The sequence below is a fragment of the Nyctibius grandis genome, chromosome Z (genome assembly GCF_013368605.1).
Source record: "Nyctibius grandis isolate bNycGra1 chromosome Z, bNycGra1.pri, whole genome shotgun sequence".
NCBI lineage: Eukaryota > Metazoa > Chordata > Aves > Nyctibiiformes > Nyctibiidae > Nyctibius > Nyctibius grandis.
In genome coordinates, this window is record NC_090695.1 from 53,056,014 (window position 1) to 53,083,273 (window position 27,260).

At 39.5% G+C, this 27,260-nt stretch overlaps 1 long non-coding RNA gene across 2 annotated transcripts in view; it reads right to left on the reverse strand.

Moving 5' to 3' along the window:
- Positions 1–13,114: 13,114 nt before the first annotated feature.
- The window catches only part of LOC137676735 (uncharacterized), a 36,822-nt gene continuing 22,676 nt past the window's right edge, over positions 13,115–27,260 (reverse strand). For both annotated transcript variants that reach the window (XR_011050126.1, XR_011050125.1), the window contains 2 exons: positions 20,845–20,899; positions 13,115–14,496 (listed from right to left, as the gene is read on the reverse strand). This is a non-coding gene — a long non-coding RNA (uncharacterized lncRNA). The remainder of the gene's footprint in view (positions 14,497–20,844; positions 20,900–27,260) is intronic.

Consider the following 27,260-nt stretch of genomic DNA (forward strand, 5'->3'; position numbering starts at 1 on the left):
CACGTTGTACAGGCTGCCATAGCCCTTCTGAATTTATAACCTTGCATAAGGTTACCGATTAGATCAGGTGACATGAAAAAAACGGTATGGGCTTTTAAAATACTTTTTGGTATTTTGTAGATTTTGGTATTTATGGGCAAGATGAGAATTCTGGTTCCTCACTGTGCAGCAATGACCGCAGTTTAAACAAAGTCTTAGAGGGAGCTAAGCTGATCGTCACCACATAACATCACATTACACAGAAGAGGGATGTTCAAGAAATAGCTAGGACAGGGCTCTAATGAAGCTTAGGTTTGCAGGTTTGGTTTCATCTTATGCTGAGACATATTGCTAGACCATAGTAACAGAGGGGGGTCAGAGTTACAGAGCTACAGCCAAGGTTTTTCATCAGGTTACAGTTGTGCTGGGAATGAAAGGCGCTAATGGACCCCAATACTGCGAAACTCCTTTCTGACTCATTTGCATTATTACATTCAACTAATGAAGTTTCTGCTAAGCAATAGAGTAAGCCTAAACTTCAAATGAACTCCGCAGCCCACCAGGTACCTATGAACTTTTCTTTTACTGTAGCTTGTAATTTTCATACATCCCTGAGACGCTAAACTCAGTCCTACTTTGAGGTCTAGTTCAGTAATCCCCAAATATAAAAAGCAATCATAAGAAGGGCATAAATTCTGACATCTAGCCTTGGTTTAGTCTGGATGATTTCTTTAACCATTTTAGATAACTGCACTCATTTTCTTTTCCTATTTTTAACCCTAACCATAATGAGATTCCAAACCGTGTCTGAAGCCTATTGCATCAGCATTTGCCCTCCAAGTCTTGGTATCACTTCAGCACAAAATTGGCTCTAGAGTTTGACAAGCTCTAATTCTTATGGCTGTTAGGTCTCAACTGCATGTGTTATGCATCAAAATTATTGTATCACTGACTTAACTCACTTTTTTCCTGTTTGGTTTTGTTTTTTGAAATAACAAGTAGAATGGATAAATATTCCTGTTAAAACAGGTTCTTTAACACAAATGATCAAAGTCTGAAACATTTTCCATTTGAGATATCATAAGATTTTTCACTCTAAGTTACTACATATTTTAGAATAATCAAAAGTAATTTTAGCTAAAACAAAGTTAAAATTTACAATTCCAATATTTCTTTAAATACATATTAGAAAGCACCCAGCACTGGAAATAAGCTGGTTTAAACTCTGCTGAGGAGGTTTAACTAAAATTGTTTTTGAAATGCAGTTTTAACTAAATCTTCATGAACTAGGCTTTTTGAAAATATTAGGGAAATTTTACATATCAGGGGTTTTGGGTGCTCAGCACAGGCTACTCCAAGAAATCTGACTGATAAAAGTTTTTTATATTCTCTACATGGTGGGTACACTAGGATACTGGAAATAATGTACAAAACAGCAGATAATGTTTTACAATGCTTTTGAAAACTTAGACTGTCAGATGTAAGAATGGTAAGACTTACTTTCTGGTAGAAGGTAGTCTGATATACCATTCTTCTGAATCAAGCATTCCAATAGAAATAGATTGGCAGTATTGCAAATCTGTACCTCTAAGTTTTCACTTGCAATGAATTTTAAATGCAAAAATTTGTAATAAAAAATCAAACTTCAGCCTTTTATATTTATCTTAATTGCCTATGGCCACTGCTAGATACAGGAGACATAGCTACATGGATTTTTGATTTAGCATGGTGTGGTCATTTCCAGATTCACGTTATTGTGAATGAAATAGCTAGAGATCTAATTGCTAAATATTATTATTCTAGTACATTGCAGGTATTATTTGTGGAAGGGTCTGAGTTTATGTTTGGCAACAGGGCAAGACCTATAGGCATATACTGGCCATGCAGTTTATCTTTAATGTAATTCAGTTGAAAAGTTCAAGTTCTCTGTGTACATTTTCCTACCTACACTAGTGCAGAAAACTGAGGATTTTTATTCCTTATATATAAGGTCATCAGAAACTTGTATCCCTTTTAAAAGCTTATCAAAATAATCAGAAATCTTATATGGCTATTAGGATTCTACGTTCCCTCTTCATTGCCATTATTTCCTGAGTATGTTGTTCTTAACCTAAGAAGGAAGAGAGTGAAGACAGTCCCTTAAGTTTGTGTAAAATGTTGAAAATAATTTCTGAGCATATTTTTCAATCATTATATCACTTTTTGAAATTTTAAATTCTCCTATCATGCTGCTTTTAATCTGTAAAAAATTTGCAGTGATTGCTGAGTGTGTTTAAGTGTCCTTCATATGCTCAGCAGAGATGTGTGGGGATTTCAGATCAGTTTCTTTAAGGTAGCTGCCTAATTCCTCAGCACTGAAGTGCTGAGCAACACAGAAACAAAACTCCTTTGTGAGTCTCAGCTGTGATCCACTGTAAGGACTAAGCATGACAACTTCCAAACTTTGGATAATTTTCTTTTTAGCACAAGACATAAAACTGAGGCTGGAAGTTTCCTAAAACTGACATGCTTTTAATTTTGTCATAAACCAAAAATTGTTATGGGATTTTGCTTAATGATTCCCACCAAAAAGGTAAAGCACACCCTGCCCAGTCTGAAACCCAACAGATTGCTGTCTTACCATGTAATGACAAACAGTTATATGAAACCAGGTCTTACCCCACAAACAGCTTTACAGTATGGCAGTAGAGAGGAGAACAATATCTGCCACACAAGTGACTTGCCCCACCAATTGACTCATACCATAGAATCATAGAATCATAGAATGTCCTGTGTTGGAGGGGACCCACAAAGATCGTCGAGTCCAACTCCTGTCCCAGCCTAGGACAGCCCCAGAATTCACACCATGTGTCTGAGGGCATTGTCCAAATTCTTCTTGAATGCTGTCAGGCTTGGTGCCGTGACTGCTTCCCTGGGGAGCCAGTTCCAGTGCTCCACCACCCTCTGTGTGAAGAACCTTTTCCTAATATCCAACCTAAACTTCTCCTGGAATATCTTCCTGTCATTCCCTCGAGCTCTGTCATTGGTCACCAGGGTGAAGAGGTCAGCGCCTACTCCTCCACTTCCCCTTGTGAGGAAGTTGTAGACCACAATGAGGTCTCCCCTCAGTCTTCTCTTCTCCAAGCTGAACAGACCCAGTGACTTCAGCCGCTCCTCGTACGTCTTCCCCTCTAAATCCTTCACCATCTTTGTGGCTCTCTTCTGGACACTCTCTAGTATCTTCATATCCTTTTTATACTGTGGCACCCAAAACTGCACACAGTACCCAAGGTGAGGCCGCACCAGTGCAGAGCAGAGCAGGACAATCACCTCCCTTGACCGGCTAGTAATACTTTAAGTTGAACACCATTGTTAGGATAGAATCACAGAATCATAGAATGGTTTTGGTTACAAGGGACCTTAAAGACCATCTAGTTCCAACCCCCATCTAGTTCCAACCCAGACAGAGGGAAAACATAGAAAAGTATAAAGGAATATTCTAAGAAAGCAATAAATGTAATATTGCAGTATTGCATAGCTAGCAGTTCCTTACTGAATGGGATGCAGCTGCAAGAATCATTAATCCTCACTAATTCTTTGCCAATCTTGATGTTACAGAAGCAGTGGGAGTAGAACTAATAGAATATGAGTATGGATATTAATTCTTCTTTTCTAATTTCCTGTTTCATTTGTATTCAGTAGACCACTGTTGCATACAAAAGAGGAAATGAGCCTTCAACAAGATATAAAACAAACAAGGATGTTAAAAAAAGAGATTAAGTAGCTCATAAGAATGAAGAACCACCCAAACTTCAGTCATTTTTTATCTTTATTAGAAATGTCTCAGATGTACATCATTTCATGACAAAGAACTTTCTTTCCTTTACATATGTCCTTGCTGGTTCCCAAAATGCCAGAAAACCATCTACAGAATTTTTCCTCCTTTCTATTCTCCCTACTATTCTCCAATAAGCATAATAACCCTTATCAACACATACTCCAAATCTTCCTTCTCCATCAATTTACAGTTCCCTCTAGGACTCAATAGGCTTATTCTATATTTTCCACTATTTAAAAAGCTACCATGGAATACCTCAAATAGGAATGAGTAGTACTGTGATCTTTCTTGTAAGCTTTTGTCTCTAATGACTACATATTATTATGTTCATATGTTGAATTTAACTTTTTTCCTAGGAGCTAGCTCTGGTCTGAGTACATTTGCCTCATCCAACTAGTAGCTGGAAGTAGACAGTCGGGGGAAGAAGAACGAGCCAAGGGAGCGTCTGATCAGTGATGGCTTCACATTTCCTTTTCTTCTTACAATATCCAGGATCAGACAAACAGAATATATTGGACACAATAATGGGGGTCATCAGGGGACACATGGACTCTGTGGAGGCCTTGAACTGCTAGCAAGCAGAGAGACTGCAGATTTCAGGGACAGGTGCGCAGTTCCAGGAGCTGGAGATGACAGACCAGTAGGGGCACTAGCAGCTACTCTGGGTTTCTCAGCCCCATTCTATTTTTGGTGCTCCTGCTCCCAGATCCCAGTAGTCAGAGCCACACCAGCAAATTGTCCCCTTGGGTGCTGGCCCTTCTTGACAAACTGATCCAGGGCCAGAAATAGGTGGGCTAGAGCTAACTTCCCTGACACTGACACACTAAATCTAGGGTTGCAGCTAAACAAGATAAGTTTTTTCATGTAGATGTATTGGCATTTCAGGATATATGTTGCTGTTACTTAAAAAATACATTTCTGTGATAAAAAATGGGGGCTGAAATAAAAGGAATCGCATGGAGATTTGCAGGTCTTTATGATATCTAACCTCCTACCTGTCTCTTTTCCCAATTTCTGCTAATTAATGGGTGAACAGGCTCTCAATAGGTACAGCAGGCTGTCTGGGGGACCCTAGGCTGGGAATTAAATAGTGTGGGGTGGCAGCAGTGAGGCTGACTCATTGCCAGAGTGAGTTTTAGAGGCCACAATGATGAGCAGCAGTGTGCTTTTAGCCCATGGGCAGGTGACTCAAGGCAGGAGGTAGTGAGTGTTACTTGCCATTCAGATCCCTCTTCGGCTGAGTACCACAGGCAGGAGAAAAGTCCCAGACTGACTTAAATGGCAGAGAATGGAGTTGAAGAAGGCCCTGGTACAGCTAGTGTCATTGCTAATGGTGCCTATGTATCCTCCCCAGTGGCCCCATAGGGCTTGCAGGCCTGCAGAATGGTAGCACTTAGCAGATAAGAGTCACACCATGGGATGAGAATGCCAGCAACTGTCCCTATGCAGCAGAGGAGGTCCTGCTGTACATTCTTGATCAAGGGGATCTCTACCACAGTCAGGCTTTTTCTGGACTTACCTAGCTCATACTGGTTGCCTGGTGAGATCTGGGTATGATATGGCTTCACTGCACAGCAGCACAAACAATGACTCCTTCTCTGGTAAGGGATACTGGAAACTGACATGCTGATCCTTATTATCAAAGGCCATCTCTTTAGGAAGAGTCCTGAGGACTTCCCTCCACTTTAGAAAGTTCACTGTCCCTAGTTGATCATTCAGTATGTCCTGGTCCCAGTAGCGGGAACTGATCCTGTGACTGCAAGATCTCCTCTCCACAATGAGAACACTGGTCAGGGCAGTCATTGTCATCTTTTTATTGAATGGCAACATCAATGACATCATCGCGTTGTCCACAGTTCTCACAGCAGTCTGGTCCGAATTCTGGAGCTCCTGGACCAGCTGCTCGCAATGTGTTTGATGAGGGATGGTCCTATTGCCTGGACATGAGCCAGCAATGTGCACTTGCAGCTGAGAAAACTAACTGTATCCTGAGCTGCATAAAAAGAAATCTGACCAGCAAGTTGAGGGAGGTGATTCTGCCCCTCTACTCCATGCTGGTGAGATCCCATCTGGAGTACTGCATCCAGCTCTGGAGTCCTTAGTACAAGAAAGACATGGACTTGCTGGAGCAGATCCAGAGGAGGGCCACAAAAATGATCAGAGGGATGGAGCACCTCTCCTATAAGGAAAGGCTGAGAGAGTTCGTGTTGTTCAGCCTGGAGAAGAGAAGGCTCCGGGGAGACGTTATTGTGGCCTTTCAATTCTTAAAGGGTGCTTATAAGAAAGATGGGAACAGACTTTTTAGTAGGGCCTGTAGCAATAGGACAAGAGGTAATGGTTTTAAACTAAAAGAGGGTAGATTCAGACTAGACATAAGAAAGACATTTTTACCTTGAGGGTGGTGAAACACTGGAACAGGTTGCCCAGGGAGGTGGTAGATGCCCCATCCCTGGAAACAGTCAAGGTCAGGTTGGACGGGGCTCTGAGCAACATGATCGAGTTGAAGATGTCCCTCCTCACTGCAGGGGGGTTGCACTAGATGACCTTTAATGGTCCCTTCCAACACAAACCGTTCTATAATCCTATGATTCTGTGATTGTACACAAAGTCCTTAGAGCTGTATAGATGTAGCCAGGATTAAGCTGACTTTGGAAGATTCAGAACTTCATCTCAATACAAAAAAATGAACAATTCTGAATGTTTTTGCAAATTTCCAAGGCATTTGCCCTTGCTACTTCCTCTTTTTTTTTCTTTTCCCACCTGCATTTAGAACCTGGTTCCTTTGATGTGAGATTTCCAGGTGAGCTGTGTAGAAAAGACATGCTGGATGTCCTTAGTGGCAGGTTATTCATGCCTCTTATCCATAAAGTTGGCAACTCGCTTCAGTGTGCCCGGTCTCACAGACCCAGTTAAGTAGAAACCTCAACTTGATTCTAAATGCAGAACTCATAGATGCCACTTTTATTTGTAATAATCTTGCTCAATTGTTTTCCCTATTCTTTTTCTAATACACCTCTCCAATATACTTTATACAAATACCAATTATTGCTTTTACTTCACATGATGTGCTCATGCACATCAACTATATTTAAAATCTTCATGGGATATATTTTAGGATTCTTTAAAGTCTTGCTTGTGTCATAGCAAGCCTTCAGATTAAGGTTTTCAACCAGAAAATTGCTGTAAAAAGAACTGGAGGATTTTGGGAATGTCAGCTTAGGGCTGTGGAAGCGGAATACCAGCATAAAAAAGGTGAAATGCATTGTGTCCTGTAAAGCATCATTTCTTTCTCTCTGAGAAAGCAAGTAACAAAAGATGGTTAGACTTGAACACTAAAACAATTTAAAAATGCACTAAACACTGAAATAAAAGAAGAGTTGACACATCTCTCTCTGACAGTTCTATCATATCCTTTAGTTAGAGGTTTTAAATATGCTTTTGTTTGAGAAACAAGCCCAGGGCCATTACTCTACAAGGCATCCCTTTAATTAGATATTATCTGTGTGGGCATAATATACTGTAATGGCTGTGACAAGTGGATCTTTCTCAAATTCACATAAGTAGTAGAGATATTGACAGGTAACAGAGATAAGTAAGAATTAAAGAAGTTTTTACTTTAAATAAACCTGAAGAATTATTTGAAGAATCAGTTGCTTAAGCCCATTTCTTCTCATGTTTTGAAAGTGTTTGATAGAATATAATATTTTATACAATGGGCCCTATATCCTGAACTGGTATCAACGACCAAAAAAAGATTTCTTGATATGTATTTGACTAACAACCAAAAGAAGATATTTACCTTTATTTCATACTAGTTTAAAAAATCGGTAATAAGTTTACTCTTTGTTACATCTGTGTGCACAGTTTCAAGGACTGTATCGACACTATTCCACCAAAACAAATGTTATCAAATTATCAAATGCCAAGATCTTTTTGACCAAGATGTGAAACATTCAGTATAAAATAAAAAATAACACAGTTTAACTTGCTCTCAACGTTCAGCTGAAACATAAACCATCTAATTGTATTTGAAATCCCAAAGGCCTCAAAAACCATTCTCTGTTAAGATTTCTCACACTATTTTGCAGACTCATGAGATCTGAACATTTAATTGTTTTGTCTGCCCTGACTTTTGAATTTTCCCTTTCATTGATCCCTAAAATGCAGCTGTTTGTTTCACCAGATAATTCTACAGAAAGCAGGTAAGTGTGCCTAGGCCCATGCAATCAGTCAGAAAAGTCAGCAGAATGCTACTATGCTAGAAAATGAAGGGATACAAAAAAAACACCAACAAAAACTTTTCCAGCTTGAGACTGCCTTCGAACTAAGAGCACTTACATACATTGTAAAGGCCCTCATCCACAAAAAAAATGAAAGCAAGCTGGATTTAATAGTCTATGAGTGTCAACAGAACAGACAGACTAATTGGACTAAGCAGTGAAGCATTAGAAAGCTGAATGCAAAGTTACAGAAAAAAAATTAATTCTTAATAGTAAGGAGCTTAAATTTGAGCATGTTTAGTAATAGGCATATCTTCAAAAGTTTACATATTGTACATTTTCTGTAATGAAAGAAGTACTCATCTTTATGCAAAGTATTTTGGAAATTGTGGAACAACTTTTCTCTTTCCTTTACCTACTTAGGAATACCAGCCCATGTCAATAACCACTAAACCTTGCCCTCCTCCTCCCACTGCCATCAAGAGCAGCTCAGCAGGATTGTGCATTTTCATAAATGTTCTACTCTCCTTTCTATGAAAGAAAAGGGGAAATAAAGAAACTCTACAATTATTTTGTACCACCTGTAGCAACGCTGAAAATCTTTACAATCTAAAGCACTTTGTTCCATGTGTGAAAACGGTTAATAGCGACTCCCTGTAGCTAACAGCAGCAGTCTAAGCATTGGAGCAGAATACTAAACAGTGGTGTCTCTTTGTGGAATATGAAGCTCTTTCTTCAGTCCACAAAGCTGTCACTACTGTACCTGTCACCAGCTGTCTCCCATACACAGCATCTGAAACTGTAAGCATATGCACAGGTGTCAAAATGGACTTGCAGTTACAAACGGTGATTTATTTTTCTCTTAATGAAGAAAAGAACAAAATATCTCTTACAGAAGCCCAAGCTGGGGAGCACAAAAAGGAAACCCTGAGTTACCCTACGTTGTACATGAGCTGTGTTTTTCCATGATTGCACTCCACCTACTGCAGGGAAGCACCGTGCGGTGCCAGTATCCATGTTCCTTCGGAGGAGTCAGTGCTAGGGCTGGGAAATGTGTTGACTTCTTCTGCATCCTGGTATTTTCTAGGTTGTTCTAAGAAAGCAAGTCTTCACCACTGTCTGGACAGATGATAAACCAACTAACATAAAGACAACATGTTGATCATTTTTTCCTCTTTTTTCTTATTGATCACCTCTTGACTACTCTCTGTGGAAAGGAAGGTGAGGTGGTAAAGGCACCAAGTAAGTTAAAGTCAGTTTTAAAGACCTCTTGCCATCATGCTATGCAGGTAGAAGTATCAGACTTGGTAAATTTCTGGAACACCTACAACTACTTGTCAGCCAGGTGTCCCATTAGATCACCCTCTGAGTAACTGAGAGGCAAAAGTGGCATCCAGGAAAATGGTGAAAATACCCCTATGTTATACCCCAAATGAAGACTGGCTGAGTCAGGCTTCAGAGTCTGTCCTGTTATGGAAGGGAACAGCCAGCTGTGGCTCCTGAAATGCCTTTGAAATGTTTAATGAGCAGATTTAATCTAATGACAGGCGGTGTATACAAAGACAAAGTGTGATACTACTACCTTTGTTACTGCATGTGAAGATGTGACCTGTTTCACAATGGCCACAGTCAATGACTTGCAATGCTGCTTTGGAGCTTGCTTTGGTTTTGCTTCAAGCATGAATCTGATTGCCAAACTTACAAGTGTCACTAAGAAGAACTTCTTGCTATGAAAGCTAAGCTAAAAGGCATCAGAGCATCATCTACGTTTATCAGAAGAAATGATTATCGATAGTTTCTTTTCTTCTGTGAACTCAGCAAGAAAAGTGAAGGTTAATATAAAAAACTGCAGCGTTACCATTTTCTAGGAAGCAGAAAGAAGCATTGTGTATAACATGATAGAGAACAAAGTAAATAATTTCATTGTTGTTATTGAATTTAAAGGCGGAGTTAATTGCTTTACTGAGACAGTCAAACAAATCATAATGAGCAATATATTCATCTATTATATGTCATGTATTGTTCATGAATTATTTGGAAGGAGATTCTGAAATTCAACAATGCTGTTTTTTCTAAATAATTGACATGATAAATTTACCATAACTTCTTTTCCCATGATTTAGTATGAGCATTTTGTTACAGTGCAGAGTGAGACTTCATTACAATGCTGAATGTTCTTTAACAGTCTGGAATTTTTTTTTCCCTTGGTGAAATTTTTGACCAATTTTTTTTCATGATTTTGTTGCTTTCTTCCACCTAGGAGTAGAGATTAATTTTTCTCAGACAAAACTGACATGGCTCCAAGGAATAATATTACAAAGGAATATCAAAGATTGGGAGGGCATTTAAGAAGTGAGAAAAACTTATCTCTTATCATTAAAATAAATTATATTAAATGGATAGCCTATTGTTGCTAGGAGGCTGGAGATTATCCGTAGGGACAGGTAGGCTTGGACGTTATCAGTAGGGTCAGATATATCAAGTGAAAGATATCAGAAGGGAAGAATGCATCAACATGGCTGACAAAGAGGTCCAGGTGATGTGTTACGGCACTGGGTGCTGTGATTGTCCACAAAATTTCATTGTTAGTTCACTCCCTGGATCTGTCTTGAGCTGCTCAAATGGGGTCCCCCAAAGATAAATCTGTTCCAGGGGTGGCAAACACTAAAGCAGTGCCAACTGCAGCTTTAGCACTACCTGCAACTTGGCTTCAGCAAGTGGTCAGTGCTGATCAGTGGTTGTCCCTCTTTTATTTATCCGTATAGACATGAGACATAGAGCTGCCAAAGGTAAGCAGTCAGTGATCTTGATTTTCACTTAACCTTGGTGTTAGCCTTGATGTACAACCTTGCTCCTGCACCTTTTTCATAATGATTAGATGAAATGTAATTAGATGAAATGCTTTTAGATGTATGGGTGCGAAGTGCTGCGTAAGTGCTAAATGTTGATTGATTACTATTATTACAAACATTGCAAGGTTGGCTTGCTTGGGCTGTTCAGTGTGAGGACCCTAATCACAAGTAATGCGACATCAGTGGAAATGACATTGGTTCCTGTGGAGTGCCGTACTGCTGACCAGAAAATGCTTTATTTTTCCCCTCCTAAAAAAACTAATTGCTTTGTGCTATTGTTTAACATCCTGTAATTGCAGTAGGTGCAAAGAAGAAAAAATAAGTTGTTCTTTTTGGATTGGTTTGTAAGTGTGCATTTAGAAAGTGCCTAATGTGAAATTGTGATGACAGAAGAAAGTAGATGGAAACCCAAGGGTGGCTTATTCCCTTCTTAGAGAGCCTGAGCTTCCTATGTGTAAATTAGCACCATTAACAATAATAGAAGTTACACGTGCCTATACTGTGATGAGGCTAGCATCCCAACTACAGAATACTACAATGCAGATGCAATTAATGACTCTGCAGTGTGACATGTCAATACATTCCCATGTATTGAACTGGAATTGAATCCCAAATGGCAAACAAGAAGAAAGTTTAAGGTATGTCTTTGTATTTTACAAAGTTGCAATTCTAACATCATCTGGAGAAAGATGCAAAATAGAAGAGAGGCTTACAGGTGAAGCAGTTATATACGCATACAAATAGTTTGTTACAGAATCTTTTAATAAAACACGGAATTGTTCTAAATGTATTTATCGCGACTGTTTTTCCTGCTTTCCCTTTGCCTGCAGTCAGTTTTCTTATACATTGGTCTGATGGGGAACTGTTTTGCTTCAGATAATATCTAGACTGCCAGCGCCACAGCTGAAGGTGAGACCTTGCAGAAATTAGGATAATTAGCACTGCCGGTCTGTGTCAACATATCCTACAACATGATAATCTGTTGATGAAGAGCTCTCAGTACTAAATTTTGTCTAAAAGCATGAACATATTACAGAAAAAAAGTATATTTTAAAAGCTCCATTTTGAGTTTGAAAAGGCTAAGTGAAGAAATGCATATATGTAAGCACTCAGACAAAAGCACTACCAAGAAAACTCTTAAGGCTCATAACATACACCAAAAATACAACAAAATAAAGTATAATAGCACCTGATGATGTTAAAGAAAAAATTCTTTCCCTAGAGCAAAGTAGGCACAGATTATTTTTTTGTGCCAACTGAAAAAAAAATCTCTGAACTTATCTTTTGTTACTGTGCTCACTTCCCTGTAATTTTACATATTGAATTTAATGTTGTTAGACCTTGTATACTTGGCATAGAGAAGTCAAATAATGAATTAATGGGCATGCCTGTATGCATTTTGCAGGGGAGCATGTATGGAAATTCACAAATATGCATTCTCATTACCTCCAGTATTGCATGTTTGTAGGAAACTTTGTCTAACATCCCCGTCAAAAACAACCTGCATATTCTATTCCATATCCAATACTGCTTAAGAATGGCATCAGTGAAGCACTAGTTCTCAAAAGTTGTAAACTTTTATTAAAAAATATTTCTATCTTCAGAAGTGGGTGTTAGTGTCACTGGGAACTTTTACATGTAGAAAAAGACTGTAGAGACAGAACAACAAACTCAGGCTGATTTGTCATCCTGACAGCTGCTGTCAATTCATGAGAATCATGGTGTGCCTCCCACGTTCACGGAGAGCAGTGGTGTCCCCAGGACTAAACCTGTCCCCCTCTGACCTTGTCACACAGGTAGTCCATCACTTTCTGCGGTGGAGCAGGGAACTTGCTTAAAATGCCAAGCAGAAGGGAAATATCGTCCAAAAGCTGCTCTTTTTTTCTGTTTGTATTTTTTTTTTACCTTGAAAGACAGTTTATGGATAGCAGATGAGGGCTAAACCACAGGCTATAGTACAGCCTTACCTAGTACAGTAACTTACTTTTCCCAGATAATAGTGATCCCAATGCATCACAAAAGGGAAACACAGAAGTTTGTCTTACATCTGGGACACCCCAAAATAAAATTTAACAGTACTTGCTGCATAAGTAGGCAAATTGAAATGCTTTTAATGTTTGTTGATAGCTTTGAGTAGGAGAAGAAGACACTGGACATTATCCACTGGGCCTTTTGATTTCAGTAGCAATGCTCCTGTATTATGAATGAAAGGTGACAGGAGGTTCCATACAGGTGTCTGTAGGGACATATTAGAGATAAGTCAGTCTAACTTTCTCTTCTTTTACTGTGTTTCCTTTCGTTTCAAGTTTATTTGGTGGGAGGCTGGAGAGGTAGGAAGGGGGTTTGGTTAAGGAGACAAGAAGAAACCACATTTTTAGACCAATACAAATCTTCATCAAAAGAAATCATTACACAGTTGCTGCAACTGGAGTTTTCACCCCAGTTATATGGACTAACTTCTGTTATCCCAGACTTCTCTGCCCTGCAAATTGTGTTGCTTCTCCCAAGACTCTAGACATTATGACAATCCCATACTGAAACTACCAACTCATATGTTTCATTTTAGCTCCCTTTTTTCTTTGATAAGAAAATGAAACCTTTCACAAATGTGACGTACAGTTTTCATTTGATATTTGTGGTTCTTTCCCCAGTGTTTTTTTGTCATTGGACTGCTTCTACTGTGTTGTGCTGCCAGTTTCAATCTTCCTTACATCCTGGTTTATTCTTCTTAATCGTGGTCCATAGAGTGTTTTTTTCTGACTGGATTTCTGTCATCAGTATATCATCACTACAGGCTGCTATGATCATGTGTTTTGATTACAGAACTGCTTGCTGTTTGCCATGTGGCTGCTCTGAACATGGTTTCACGATACTATTTCACTTCAGAAATTAACATTTACTTGACGTGCACCCCATTTTCTTGTGTTATAAAGGGAGCTTCTTATACAATAGATGATTTACTCAGTGCTTCACTTTACACATTTCTGTTGGATTGTCCCCTTGTTAAACTTGTGGAGCCATCCCGCTATTGCTTAAATAGGTTTTTTTTTATTACAGGTAATTGATGCTTGTAGTGTCATGCTGATGCATAGTGTTGAAACATAATTTTAGCTGTGGCTTCTTAGAATTCTCATAAGGAATAAAAGAATTAATATTTATGATACTAAGAAACCAATTCTGAACAGTGAATTCAGAAATTTAATTCGGCCCAGTCTGTTTACTAGGGAATGGCCTGGGGCTACAGAGTTATTATCTGAAAATTTAATTTGGAGACATTGATAACAGTATGTTTAATCTCTGTGTAACTGCAAAGCTTTCTCACATAAAAATTGCTTTGATTTTATTAGGCAGATCATGACAATAGCTGAGGTCAGCAGAGGTAGCAACTGGATGTCTACAGCAAGAGAGTGTGATCTAATTCCTTCTCCAAGGAACAGTGGAAATACAGTCTGCAGGCAAATCATCTTGATTGGTGCGTGCACTCTTCTGAGCACAAGATGAATTTTGAAATATTAGGGGCTAGAGGCAAGGAGGCAGATGATTAGAAGATAAATGGTCTTTGCATGAGGTCAGGCAATTTTTCTGTAGGGGCCTTGTGTTCCTCTGGACGTGTTGAATTGATTTCATCCTGAAATGATACTGAACCCAGGTAAGTAGATGAAATGTGTTATGCAAACTCTTCCTTTTACTTTGCTCCTATTGACTCTCTAAGACATTTTGTCTATGGATGAAACAGCATAATATAGATGCAATAGGCCATCTAAATGCAGAGTCCTCTCCCTTGTATAGAAGTCAAGTTAAAACTCTGCTTATGGCTCAAAACCACAATAATTGCTTCCATTAGAAGGCAAAAGTACCAAAACAAAAGGGCTACTCAAAGCAAAGTTCTTGCAGACAGATAGCTTAGGAAGGAGATGCTATAGAACTCAAAGGAATTCAACTATGAGCCGAGGAAGTGTATGCTATTATCTAAAAGCTGAACACCACTGCACCTTTTCCTGGCTGCATTTGAAATGAAAAAATGGTGTGACCTGCTCATTCCTTTAAAAGCCTCTGTCCTCTTGGGAAGTGTGTATACAGCAGATCTGAAATGGATGGAGGTACCCAAGCTCCTGAGGGGGATGGAAGGCCAGCCCAATACCAGTTAGTGAGCACTTTCCGTTGCTTATCTATGGGAGACTCCTCGTATGTGGTCATTTTACCTTTCTCACTCTTAGTCAGACAGACTTGGACTGATGAGGGAACTTAGCCAGTCTGGATGTGGAAGTAATAAGAAGATCTGAGAGCTGCCCAGGATTAGACTTATGCATACAGAATCACAGAATCACAGAATCACAGAATCACAGAATGTTAGGGATTGGAAGGGACCTCGAAAGGTCATCTAGTCCAATCCCCCTGCCGGGGCAGGATTGCCTAGACCATATCACACAGGAACGCGTCCAGGCGGGTTTTGAATGTCTCCAGAGAAGGAGACTCCACAACTTCTCTGGGCAGCCTGTTCCAGTGTTTGGTCACCCTCACCGTAAAGAAGTTTTTCCTCAAATTTAAGTGGAACCTCCTGTGTTCCAGCTTGCACCCATTGCCCCTTGTCCTGTCAAGGGACGTCACTGAGAAGAGCCTGGCTCCATCCTCTTGACACTTGCCCTTTACATATTTATAAACATTAATGAGGTCACCCCTCAGTCTCCTCTTCTCTAAGCTAAAGAGACCCAGCTCCCTCAGCCTCTCCTCATAAGGGAGATGTTCCACTCCCTTAATCATCTTCGTGGCTCTGCGCTGGACTCTCTCTAGCAGTTCCCTGTCCTTCTTGAACTGAGGGGCCCAGAACTGGACACAATACTCCAGATGCGGCCTCACCAGGGCAGAGTAGAGGGGGAGGAGAACCTCTCTCGACCTGCTAACCACACCCCTTCTAATACAGCCCAGGATGCCATTGGCCTTCTTGGCCACAAGGGCACATTGCTGGCTCATGGTCATCCTGCTGTTCACTAGGACCCCCAGGTCCCTTTCCCCTACGCTGCTCTCCAACAGGTCTGCCCCCAACTTGTACTGGTACATGGGGTTGTTCTTGCCCAGATGCAGGACTCTACACTTGCCCTTGTTATATTTCATTAAATTTCTCCCCGCCCAACTCTCCAGCCTGTCCAGGTCTCTCTGAATGGCTGCGCAGCCTTCCGTTGTGTCAGCCACTCCTCCCAGTTTTGTGTCATCAGCGAACTTGCTGACAGTGCACTCTAATCCCTCATCCAAGTCATTAATGAATATGTTGAATAGAACTGGTCCCAGAACCGACCCTTGAGGGACTCCGCTAGACACAGACCTCCAACTGGACTCTGTCCCACTGACCACTACTCTCTGGCTTCTTTCCTTCAGCCAGTTCACAATCCACCTCACTACCCGATCATCCAGACCACACTTCCCCAGTTTAGCTGCGAGGATGCTGTGGGAGACCGTGTCAAATGCTTTACTGAAATCGAGATAGACCACATCCACAGCTTTACCATCATCTATCCACCAGGTAACATCCTCATAAAAGGCTATCAAGTTGGTTGAGCATGACTTCCCCTTGGTGAAGCCATGCTGAGTGCCCCTAATGATCCCCCTATCCTTGATGTGCCTAGAGACAGCACCAAGAACAAGTTGTTCCATCACTTTTCCGGGGATGGAGGTGAGGCTGACCGGTCTATAGTTACCCGGGTCCTCCTTCTTGCCCTTTTTGAAGACTGGAGTGACATTCGCTTTCCTCCAGTCCTCAGGCACCTCTCCCGTTGCCCACGACTTAGCAAAGATGATGGAGAGTGGCCTAGCAATGACTTCCGCCAGCTCCCTCAGCACCCGCGGGTGCATCCCATCAGGGCCCATGGATTTATGGATGTCCAGGTTGCTTAATTGGTCCCTGACCCAGCCCTCATCTACCAAGACAGATTCCTCCTCTATCCTGACTTCTTCTGGGGCCTCAGGGGTCCGGGGCTCCTCAGTACAGCCTCCAGCAGTATAGACAGAGGCAAAGAAGGCATTCAGTAACTCCACCTTCTTTTTATCCTCTGTCTCCAGGAACCCCACCTCATTCATCAGCGGGCCTACATTGCCTCTAGTGTTGGCTTTACCTGCAATGTATTTGAAGAAGCCCTTTCTGTTGTCCTCGACCTCCCTTGTAAGGTTTAATTCCAAGGAGGCCTTAGCTTTCCTAGTTGCCTCCCTACATCCTCTGACAACAGACTTATATCCCTCCCAAGTGGCCAGACCCTCCTTCCACGATTTGTACACCCTCTTCTTCCACTTGAGTTTGCCCAGCAGTTCCCTGTTCAACCATGCAGGTCTCCTGGTACCCTTCCTTGACTTCCTACCTGTTGGGATGCTCTGATCTTGAGCACGGAAGAAGCAGTCCTTGAATGCTAACCAACTATCTTGGGCCCCCTTACCTTCTAGTACCCTATCCCATGGGATTTCCCCTAGCAATTGCTTGAAAAGGCCAAAGTTGGCCCTCCTGAAGTTCAGGGTTGCGATTCTGCTAGCTATTCTGTTCCTGCCACATGAGATCCTGAACTCTACCATCTCATGGTCACTACAACCAATACGGCGGAGAAATGGCTAGTCTGAAGCCACAGCCAAAGCAGAAAGGTAGAGGAGCAGCCCACAGGCATGTGTGATAGTAGATTCCAACTGCTGTCAGCCCGATGCATGCGCAGCCTGGTTTGGAAGCTAGGTCGCTAGGCTTGCTGTGATACAGTGTGTCATGGTCACAGTATGTTAGCATAGATTCAGTCATTAACGTAGTTACACAGCTTCTGCACAAGAACTGGCTTCAACCTGGCCAGCCTGAGTGCAGGTGGAATAGAAGTTTCTCTGCCTGCACTTACTGTTACTAGACCTATTCCTAAACAGCTACATACAAGTGGAAGACAAAGGAATCTGAAAGGAGGGCAGGGAAGCAATGAAAATAACAGTAAGTATAAATAGCTTGTAAAATGGAAGAAGTAACCATAGCTCTCTAGTTATTTAATTTCCATTGTCTTTTGCTAGAGGTTACCTTTAACTTTTTTCTAAAATGATTAGCATACAAACTCTAAATGGCTGGGCTATTCCCATCTGGTGACTTCCATGAGAAATGCAGCTTGATTCATTATGAAGTTACCTGGTGAAAATATTTTGCCTTGGAAATTAACTATTTCCCTTCAGAACCCAGAAGAGTCTTTGACAATGGCAATATGAAAATAATGGTTCTTATAACTTTTGAAAGAAGAAAGTGAGGGATAAATGTTTCTTGAGCCTTGGATATGCATGTGGTTCTCAGACAGGGTCTAACCCGCCACATAAAGTGCAATCACTCAGAATTGGTACTACTGGCAAAAAGAAGTTTTGTACAATTAAATTTCTACTATCACAAAGCAGTTGGAAAGCAGCCAGGTTTGATCACTGATCATTTGGTAAAAGTTCTTTTATTATTCACCGTCTTTCTCCTGCATCTCTGTAGCTGAATGTGCTGACATGCAGTTGGCAGATCTGTACTGTTTTACCACATCACTTCTTAGTCTTAGACTTGATTTCCATATGTCACAGCACAATCCAGCAATTATTCATTGTTATTTATATGTTAAGATGTTGCATTACTTGCTAACACCCACATATTGGAAATAAATATACCTCTCTGTACAGTTTAGAGTATGCTGTTAATGGCAACCCACATTTTCATTCGGAAGTTTAAGAATCTGGGGATTTCAGAAGTAATTTTCTTGATTCCCTAGCTTCTTTATAACACTCTATATTTTTCCCATCATCAGACCTACACATCTGTCATCAGGCCCTTCTTTAAATAAATTCTTAAAAATGATATAGCTGCAGAGACCATTAGAGTAGACCTCCTCATTTAAAGCTAAGTGGATATCTTCCAAAGTTGTTTGATGTTTCTACCATGCACATCATGATAGGTATCTTAACTGCATGAATTGGATTTATGAAGCAGCAGTAGCAGCCTGTGTTAAATATTACTCTCTGCTTCCAGTGGAATGGCAAAAGAGTCCATAAGTTCACAAAAACAGTAGATTTACCCTGATGTGACCCAAATACCATCAACATAACAATAGCTCTAGAGATCCTTATAATTAGACTTACTGAAGCAAAACACTGAAGTCTAACATTGCCTAGGCTACTTAATTGCCCAAATTATGTTTCTGGTCTTCTTTCCTTCAGTGGAATAAACTTAGTATGACACCTAGCATAGGACTTCCCCAGATTTCTCATGACATCTCCATGGTGTTTTGCTTTGTTATATTCAGTTTCTGACTTTACAAAGTTCAGGTGCTGCCTACTTGTCTTTCTATAAAAAGGCCCAAGGAATTTAATTAACTTATTTAAATATGCTTGTAATCTAGATTGAGAAAGGTCTCCTTATTGTTGGCAATACTAGGTAATCAATAAGGCTTTACCCTCCATGTTGTCATGCTGTGGCCGGGCACCCTACAACTGCAGAAATCAGCAGCTTTCATAAAGACTTCAGTCAGAATAATTCATGCATGCCATATGCTGTCTTTGCTCAGAAGTGCAATTTTTGGCACTGGGTACTTTGTTTTCTTTCTTTAATGTCAGCTTCCCCTCCCCATACACATCCAAATCCCAGGATGTCTGAAGGCATCCATGCCTGTGTGACATTTAGAGGAAAAAATGGAAGAACTATAACATGTGACTGATTCACAGAATATTGTAATATTTTAAATACGTATGTGCTTATTCCATGTGTGTGATAGTTACTTACACTTCTTGAGCTGAATAAAATTCTCAGCTGAATAAAATTCTGTCTTTCATGTATTCTTTAATTTAGAAAGTTATTCAGACTATAACCAAATAGTTATGCAACAGCCCTGCAACAACCATTATAAAAACATTACTTATGAATATATACTAATTTTTTAGTAACTAAATAAACAATTATTTAGTTTCAGACTGTTGCTTATTACAGCAACTCTTTTAATTTGCGTGCAGTGATGATAGAATAATCTCACAAAAGTCTAGATCTAGTCACAAAAATGTACTGTCCTGCTCAGCTACCTGCATAATTCATTTACTGCTGTTTCCTTCCTACAGAACATGTTTGTGCTGGCTGGAAACTGGAGACATGAGCTCCAGAAACACCTGTTTCCTTTCACTATCTCCATTTACTTAAAATGAGTCAGGGTCTAGTCTCCTCTCCCCTGGATATATTTTGTCACAAAATCCTGCTCACTGGAGGCCTCTGCAAAATTCCACCGGTGTGATATATGTGCAAGGGGAGACACAGGCTGAGATTTCACAATCCATATGAGTCAGTCTAAGAAATGGTCCATCTGTCTGTCCCCACCTCAACTCCAAAGCTAAGATCTTGCTCCTGGGTGCTGTCTTCTGCTCAGAAGGCTGGAAATATTACAAGCCTGATGGGTGCCCTGATGAAATTTGATGACTATATTGCAGCCAATGGGATCAGATGTCAGCCCTGATCATAGAATATGATTGTTGGTGTTAGGTTCATAAATGTTTTAAGTACCTTCACCATATTAACCTGGAATTTTGCCAGTTTTTTTTCTTAAGCCTTCCTCACTGAAAAGGGAATCAGAGGGTAAATCATCTCGAGAGGGAAAGAAAGGAAATTTGTTTTTTTCTGGTGCAAATAAACCCAAAAGGTTACAATTATGTGCAATTAAGAATATTAAGCTGTACATAGTATGTGTAAAAGTTATAAAGTAAGGGATTTATGTTGCCATACAGAGGAAAACCCACAAGAATAAATTAGCTGACAAGGGTACGTGATACACGTTTTCCTCTATTCTCCCACATCACCTTGTCTTAGGTTGTATTTTCTGAGGGAAGCATGTACAGAGTGGATGATTGTATTTTGCATTAAATAATTGCTTTAAAGTAATTTGCACACTGTAGAGTTGGTTAACATATTTTAAAAAACCCTCCACCAACCAACAGGAGTTAATAATGAAATAGCGATACAAACCATACTTTGGAAATTAAGAAAGCAGCTCCATCAGGACATTTGTCATAGTCAGAGTCTGAAAGAGAAGGAAAAAATTAAACATCAAAAAGGTTCTAAAATTCAAGTGCTTTTTGGTGTAACATAAAACCCCTCCCACAAACTCACAGCAAGAAAAGTATCACAATTTCTGCCAACCTCACCTCTTTATTTTCTCCTTGCTTGGAAGGCATCTATTCATACTGAGTATTATAACCCACTGAATGCTTGGATCACACTTTCTAAATGTTTTGTAATAGCTTGAAGCCACCATCAGATGAAGGGCAGTGTATAATATTTCGGGGTAATGTTAGGCAGCTAACCTTCCTCGCATGCAAGCAGTAGAGATAGATTATGGACAGATCTGACTTCTTTTATTTAGAGCAGCATACGACCTGCAGAAAGATTTCTGAACATGCTAATCATTATTTCTGACAAAATGGTTTTCAGCTACATTAAACAATGTTAGAAACTACCATTCCCCCAACAACCCTCTTCGAATTCACTGCCTGCTTAGAAAACACAGATGAGGGTTTCACAAAACCATCTAAGAAATAAAACTTTTGTTTACAGAAATTGTTTGGTTGCCCTGGACACTCAGTATTCTGCACTCCCAAGAAAGATACACGTTCACATCTTATACCCATCCACCACCACCCATAAAATATGGGCCTATGCACAACATGATCACTGATTTCTTACACTCTGAACACAATAGTCCCTTGCTAGGTGATCAATATTAATTTCTTCTAAATAAAATCCTCTGTCTTTTGTGTTCTCCTGAAAAAAAATTGTGAGAAACTTCCTTCTGTATGGCCCTAAGCTTTGAAGCATCCTACTCAGAATGTGAAATGGGTTGTTAACAGGAGTTTCTTTCAAAATCAGAAGTTAGGACACAGGCATGAGGAAGTTGTTTATCTTACAGTTCTAATTTGGTGTTAATAATGGTGCACAAACAAGCCTGAAACATTATCAAAATGAGTGCAGCTAGCCTTGTGAAAAACTGAAAATGTCATTGCTTGAGCATACCTGATCGAAAAGCTCCTGGTAAATACCCAAGCATGGCATTAACAGGAGATCTTCTTCTGATCCTTAAGTGAGAGATCTGGCACAAATAAAGTAAATTTTGATCCTATTTTTCCTAAAGTTGGCATCTGCAGTATCGGTGAAAGGGTTATGTTCTTTTTTCTATTTTACTTTAGCTTCCTGTTGGTGAAAGTGTGACCAAAAAAGAACATTTTGCTTTTGAGTTCTTCTGTCACAGATTTCTGCCAATGATAGTCCCTCTGCCCTTGCTGATCTTTGTAAGATGTCTGGCCTACTGAGACAATACAGCAAGAGCAGTTGTGCTGGACCTGTCTCATGTCAAAGCTTTTAAATCCCAAACCTTTTGCCACAGTGACCACTGATGAGTAAGGATTCCTTGTGAAAATTGTTCTGATGAAGTCCTTTTTCCAACGGCAGAGAAAAAATATGCATAGGGTATGGATTTAATCTCAGAGAATTTAATTTGGTCCCATAACTGGATGAGGAAGAAAAGACCAAAAACATCCTTCATCAAAAAACGTGCTGACAGATCTGTGGTTAATGTGCTTAAATCTATAATGCAACTTGAGTTTTGATTTCTGTTTTTTTTCTGTACTATGATTATTTTGCATGGTTGGACAGTAAGTCTAATAACCTCAATTTTTAAACCTTAGCATTAGCCACCATCTTTAATGGGAATATCAGCATGAATGACAAATAAGGAAGACTTATTTTACTTTGAAAGGATCCTATAAATGTTCATTTATAGTTTATATTCCAAATTAAAGGTAAACAAAGAATGGTTTATGGGGCAAAGGAATGGCAAAATAAATCGTAGAAACTGGTAAAAATATTCAAAGTACCTATAAGAATTTAAAATTTAAAGTAGACCAAGATTTTACCTCACATTTTTTATCTAAAATCAAAAGAAAATAGTATTCCATGGTATTTTATATGCCTTTTGGAGAACAGAAGATACCTATTGTCAAACCCTTTTCTCCTTGCAAACTCCCTTGAAAAATTGTGTACTTTACATATTTCATAACTCATATTGATCATAAACATTCCTGCATACCTGGGAAACAAGACATGTATTTTTCATTTTAATATATGAACAGGTTTTATTTTGATTTGAGGAAAGCCAACAAAGAATAATTCTCTGGTTTCCATGAAAGAGAACATACTCTTTATTCTACCAAACATACTTCAGCAGCCTGTCTCTGAAACTAGATCCTCTGTATATAAAGGAGCCATTTTCAAGAAATAGATGGGCATTTTCTTTTGGTTATACGACTATTTCAATAGCCGTACAAAATGCCTCCAATTTCAGGAGCCAAAGTGAAGATACAATTTCTGAAATAGACTTTGAAAAAGACACAACAGGGGTTATACCATACTCACAGAAGTTACTAGTAAATATTTAACTAGGGAAAAATCTGGTTCTATTCCCTGCCTTGTATTAAACGTCCTTATGCTAACAAAGGTACCAAGCTAATTCTGAGTAAACAGCAATAGAGAAAATTTCCAAAGCAGTAAGAAAGATATTAGCAGGTTGATATGATTTTTTTCTCTTACATGGTATGTCCACCAGCATATCTCAAAACTGGCTTTGTAAAAGCAGCTTCCTCGATGAGCAAGCTGTGGCAAATTGACCGTGCCCAGAGAGGCCACCAAAGCCCTGTGAAGCTGGAAATGGTACATGGGCCTGTGGCATCCCCAGACAACACCCTGATTACTAAGCAGCCCTGTTTGCTTAATCAGCTATTAGTGAAATAGAACACTATCGAGTATGTCGTACACCCTTTGAAATTTTCTTGAGAATCCAATGAAATATGTAGAAGTAACTTAAACCAATGTTTGTATCATAGTGCTTTACAAGTGTGAGACCTGAAACAAAACTTTCACTGGGAGTTATGGGTACAATGTTAGTTGCTACCGACTTATTTTACCAGATGAAGCCTTAGGCAACAGTTGCAAATCTTGTGGAGGCTGAACAGCAACAGCAAGCATGTCACAACACAGAGTAGCCTCTCTAGTAGGATGTGAGACTGGGCCCGTCTCTCAGTGACATTCATAAGAATAGATATAGACTGGACTAATGCTTAAAAATTATAACATAAACATTGCTGTCCTTATTTCTACCTGTTTTTCAGATCATCTCGAAGCTGTACAATCTGGCCAATGCTTTGAATCAAAAACCATGATAAAGTCTTGCTAAAGAACTCTTTATAAAGAGCCAAACCAAAGTCTGGCACCTATACATTACTAATATTTAGGTTGTTACATGCCAGATTTTTCAGCTTAAGCTCATTTCTATTTTTAATGCAATCTAATGACCTCATGCTCACTGTAGTTCCATTTCTTGTATAATAAATATTACATCTGCTAATACTAATAAATATTGTATTCTGTTACAACAATAAATGCATCTAAGTTGGCTAATTTTCTCTCTATTGGGGTATTTCCAAATCGATGATTCTTACTAACGTTAATAAAATTGATAGATGTCAATGTCAATGGAGGCCTTGGCAAAAATGACAGCCTGTAGTAGCATGCCACTCCATCATATATGTATGTAGTTAAATTTAAAAATGCAGCTTGAAGAGCTAACTAAATTAATTATGGCATCTGCAAAAGTAAAAAGTTTTACAAGCCTCTTGACTTCTTTTCAACACAGTCATCACACAAAACTCGTCTTTGTAGTTTTTCTTTGTTCATCATGTTTTCACATTATAAACGTTATGAAATTAATCTGCCTCTAGTTGCTGAAGACAAATTTTAGCAATTGTGAAACACACAAAATAGTCTTTTGTATAGAGATAATGCATAACAACTATATATGTAGGCATTAAGGCATGAGATTTCCTAGAGAATTATATTTAAGTTACTTTGCAATAAAATTTTTTCCTGTACATTGTGTTGTTCATTTTTTTAAAAATTTCTCAGTCTTCTGTTGTCCAAATCTGGCACATAAACTCTGTAGATGTCACCACAGAACTGCACTCAGACCAGCAGAAATTGCGACCTGTGCAAGGTAGGTGTTCCTGTGGGTCTAAACATCTCCTTTTAATCATTCTTTGCTTCTGTATCTCCATCTGTAATTTACAGAAGTTCTTAACCCTCACAGACAGGTCTGGGAGCAGCAGTACTTTAGCTTTTGCTGAATTTTTGGATGCCTTCAGTTGTAGAAAATGAAGAGTTTAAAAAGGTACTTGTATCTATTGTATAAAATGAATATGGAAATATCTTCAGAGTCATGACAAAGATAATATATATATACTAATGACCTAATAGTCATATTCCTGCTTTTTTTCAGCAGTAAACAAGGACAGGCTTTAATTTCTAAATACCTTTTAAAGATGTTTATAATCTGAGGTTCATAACTAAACAGAACTACCTGGTGAAAGGTTTTGATCTAAGAATCCTTGTTCTCTTTCATTTTACTTCCCTGAGAACTACTATCTGACAGACCCAAGAAATGATCATGCCCTGACATTTGAGTACAGTCTCAGAGCATCAAGCTATGTCTCTGAAATCCTTAGCTTTATTTAAGCAATGTGTTAGTTGTATGACTTGTCACTATACATAGTTTAGAGCCTCTTCTTCTATATGTCGTTGTTTAGTTGTAGGGTGAGTCATATTTAAGCATTTATAATTTCACTACAATGTTGATATCTTTCTTTTGGAAAGAGTCCACAGAAGCCCCACAGTCTGAATGCGTGTAATTGCACCACTTTGAATTTACTGGCTAATGTGCACTGCCTATTTTTGCTGATGAACAGAAATGTATTAAAATAAAAAAAATCAGAGACTCCAGAGATGGAAATGACCTACAATATTAGAGTACCCCTTTTGCCTCTGAACCTGTGCCGTACCTGACTCTGCACAGAGTTTTGTTTAGTTTTGAAGTTCTACCATTTTCCTTGGGACCATGACAATGAATTGTCATGAACTATCCCTTGTATGTCTCATACTCTTTTCCCCATTTCAGCTGAGCTAATATCTTGTAAATACATTCCTCCGTACTGTTCTAACTTCATGTCCTTTTTCACAGCCTAAGCAATTCTCAGACGAGTAGATCTGGGGAATAACTGTCAAGTTTGCCCATCAGAATAGTGAAAAAAAAAGCTTATCTTTTGAATTCTTTGAGGTAGAGTTTCCTTTTACATGTGCAGTTTACAGTGGCAAGCATGGTAGGATGTAGTTCACCACTAAGTTCCTATACAATGCTGGAGTGCTGTCCTGGTTTGGCCCAAACCAGGCCAATTAGTCTTAGAGAAACCAAGGTCACTGCTAAATTCCTCACTGCTTACGAGTGAAGAGCCGAAGGGGGTCGTACCTGCAGGCAGGAGCAGTCAGGGCAGGTGGCCCAGAATTGACCAACAAGATATTCCATCCCATACATGTCATTCTCACTTTCCTATTTATCACTAACCCACTGCCTCCTGGAGGTGGGGCCCAGGAGGGAGGGGCCCTCCTGTCTCCCACTGATTGGTACCAGCTTTGCCAATTTTCCAGTTAAAAGCCTGCAGGTGTGATGGCAGGGAGAGCTATTGCATTTTGCCTTCTGCCTGTGCTGGGTGGAGCTATTGCATTTTCCCCTCTGCTTGTGCTGGGTGGAGCTACTGCATTTTCCCCTCTGCTTGTGCTGGGGGGAGCAACTCTGCCTGAGGAGGATTTCCAAGCTCTCGATCTTGGTTTTGTATATATTTGTATATATTTGATTATTTCTATTATTGTTATTATACTCTTTTTTCATTACTATAGTTTATTAAAACTGTTTTAACTTTCCAACCCATAAGTCTCTCTCCCTTTTCCCTTTCCCTTAGCGGGGGGGAGAGGGTTAACAGTGAGCATCTGCCACCTGGTTAATAGCTGGCCCAGCTTTAAACCGTGACAAGTGCAAATGACAATTACTTAATAAAAGTGGCAGTGGGTAAGGACAAATTTCAAGGTGGATAGGTGTGTTATGTAAGGTAGGAATTTTCCACCAAATTTTTTTTACATTTCTCCAAGGAAGTTTGATGTTAGCGAGTGGTACTTAATCCTACAGTATGCATAGCAGGATTATAGCAGAGGGTTTGTATGTTTTAATGTTATTATCCTGAGCATTCAGCTGCAGTGCACAAAAGCCTACTCAGTGGTGTTCGATTGCTGAAGAAAAAAAATGGTCATAGAGAATTACCAAAGTTCTAACCTCTTAATTATAAAACCTTGAAAATTTTATGTTAAACCAAACCTCTTACCCAGTTCTTTGATAATGCCTATAAATTACTTATAAATATAAATTCACTATTTTCATGTTCTTTTATAAAACTGTAATAGTTTTAACCATAAGTGATTGTCCTAGATATGACCTGCTTGAATACTTTTGT